Source organism: Aegilops tauschii, chromosome 3 (genome assembly GCF_002575655.3).
Source record: "Aegilops tauschii subsp. strangulata cultivar AL8/78 chromosome 3, Aet v6.0, whole genome shotgun sequence".
Lineage (NCBI taxonomy): Eukaryota > Viridiplantae > Streptophyta > Magnoliopsida > Poales > Poaceae > Aegilops > Aegilops tauschii.
This window is the reverse complement of record NC_053037.3, coordinates 628288562-628291394: the sequence shown is the minus strand read 5'-3', so window position 1 is coordinate 628291394 and position 2833 is coordinate 628288562. Positions and strand designations below refer to the sequence as shown.

At 46.8% G+C, this 2833-nt stretch overlaps 1 long non-coding RNA gene across 1 annotated transcript; it reads left to right on the top strand.

The window, feature by feature from the left end:
- The first annotated feature begins 1534 nt into the window (after window positions 1-1534).
- Window positions 1535-2082, top strand: LOC120976317 (uncharacterized). Its single transcript, XR_005771565.2, has 2 exons — window positions 1535-1636; window positions 1780-2082. It is a non-coding gene; the product is annotated as an uncharacterized lncRNA (long non-coding RNA).
- The last annotated feature ends 751 nt before the right edge of the window (window positions 2083-2833 follow it).

Sequence of the window (2833 nt, the reverse complement as noted above, 5' to 3'; positions counted from 1 at the left end):
GGGACCCAGGTGTCGTTGGAGCGGATCGACTCCATCTCCGCCTCCATTGCGTTGCGCCAAGCGGGTTCGTCCAACGCGTCCTGAACAGACGCGGGCTCCTTTGCTGCAGAGAGACAGAGCCCGCTGTACTCCAGAGTGCATCCCGGCGCGTGGTCGATGACGTACTTCGTAGATTTGAAGCAGATGGGCACCCCCTCGGAGTCGAAATCCTCGCCGGCGGGCAGCGTCACCCACCCGTCATCTGAGTCATAGGGAGTAGCTGGTGTGGACATGCTTGAACCCGCCAAGGCCGGCGTGCTTGATGCGCCCGGTGTGTCCGTGGTGGATCCGCCAGACATGGGTGTCCGCGGCGTGCTTGGGGCAAGCGGTGATCCTGGCGTAGTTGGTGTCGGAGGCGCGCCTGGTGGCGTCGCCGGGTCCGGCGACACGGAGTAGGTCGTGGTTGTGGGCGCCCCCGCGTCGGAGTACACGACCGTGAACTCGTGGGCGCGCTCCGAGTCGCCACCGTCCTTGCTCCAGTCCCAGTGCCGGTCTTTCTCGAAGCGCACATCGCGCGTGATGTACATTTGCTTGCCGACCGGGTCGTACACCCGATAGCCCTTGGTGAATGCCTCGTGTCCCAGAAATATGCCCGGAGCGAGAGGTGGAAGACAGAGTCTTGCGCTGCGAACTGCCTTTGCAGCTTTTCAGGGTTTCTGTTATTAAGCAAGCTCTCCAACGAGCTGCTGAAAAGAAGGGAGAAATGGTCGCCCACGAACGAGCCTACAGATCGCGCCATCCCACGATGCTCGCCGTGATTGAACCCTACATGCTCGCCACGACCTGCGTGATCCATGCCATCCCATGGCGCTGCATCGGGCGAGCTACAATCTCGCTAACTACTTAACTGAAAAATTACTGCATCTATACGTGCACACACACACACGCTGACAGACCAAAACTTATTCAGCTAACTAACTGAACTAACTGAACTTCTCTGAACTTGCTGGTGCAGCTGATTATCTTACAGACGTAAACGTCACGGGGTTCCACAGTAGCAAGGAAACAACGGAACTGGACCACAATTCGTTGGTTGATTCTTGTCGGCAACATTATGGTCATGTTGAAGTCGGCGGCCAGAAGTCATGGGAAAGAGTGGAAAGAATGATCATCATGTAAATCTTCAAGTAATCATCCTGGGCCCACTAACCTTCCGGCCAACATGGGGTAATAAGAGTTGTTATATGGTGCAGTGCAATGTAAGATGCCACCATGGGTGCCATCCGTGTGAAGGGAGAAGAATTCTTAAAAGGATACCATCTTAATGATAGAACCATTTTTTAAAGGATGTTTAAACGATACCATCTTAAAGATAGAACCATTTTTTAAAGGATGTTAAAAGGATACCATCTTAAAGATAGAATCATTTAAAAAAGTTATTGATAGTGATATGCTGAGATCTTTTTGATATTAATTGAGTGAGATAGGGAGTAAATGATCTCTAGCTGCAAGTTTATATATAAAGATATAATCGTGTGAGCTTTTGGACGGCCAAATAGAGAGGAGAAGAAGAACTTTGTGTCTGGTCTTATGGAAGGGAAAGCTATTCTTCTTTGCCTTATGGTGATTGTGCTGCTCGGAAATTCCATTCATGCTAGTACGAAATTGATCTCCCTTTTCCTATATGTTTCATTTCTCATGTCAACTAGAGTAGAATAATATTCTCAGCCAAAAAACACGAACTTTCTTGGATTTTTCACAATATGGACTTCTTCTAATGATGTGTGTTCTTCTCTACAGAGGACTGTTTTATTGGAATTGCATTTGGAGCCACTTTATGCACGAAATTAAAATGTCGTTTCTCCTGCATGAAAAAATGGGGACCCGAAGTCACCAAATCGTACTGTATGGAAGTCATCCCAAACTTTCAGCATTGTTACTGTGTTGTTTGTGACACCTAGAGTTGCACTAGGTCATGATGTTCAATGATGTATCTTATCTTTTTTGTTGGATATACATCAAAGTTGGGTGATTGCGTGCTTGCAAACAATAAAGAAAAGAGAAATAAAAAGACAGATCCGGCCGTGCTGGGCATTCTCGCAACTCTACCAGAACCGATCTGGATTTCCGATGATCAGTCTCCATGAAACAGAATGTCGCAACATATTTAATCAAGGTCATCGCTAATAACACATGAAAACACCATAGCGCTATACACCAACGCAATTGCTTAACTAGGCGGTTATCAAAGTGGTCTAGTGACCACCCAGCCTATTAGCAAAGAAGGTTAAGAGCTGCTCAGAATATAAATAAAATTTATGAAAAATCCATGAAAGACACAAAGCGTGGCCACTGAGGAAAAAATATATATTCCAGCACTGCACGGATACGTCTTCAGATTAGGCCACAAACCCTAATGAAGATGATGAATTTGGTAACTAGCGGAGCCACAGCTACCAGGCCGTTTCAAGAAGCTATCAGGAAGAGTCAGACATGTTGTGCAGCAGCCCGGCCGTTTCGAGGATGCATTGTTCATGTGATGAGAAAGAGAAAACAGTATACAACGTGAACTAAACTGCACGCAGTTACTGGGTGAAAGCATGCGGTCATGGCTAGTAGCTAGATACTCCAGTAACTATTACTTGTTTCAGAACCATTCTACGATCGATTATTATTAGATACATAAGTGCAATTAATGGCCATGAGATGTTGGAGTGAAACAAGCAAGGCAAGTGATTTCAGATGTGGACAGTGGATTCGGTTATGAAGGGAGAGTGTTGTTCCATTCATATCATCAAATCTATCTGTCAACAATGGTGCGGCAAACCAAGACTATGTAAGCAGCGTCCCCGGG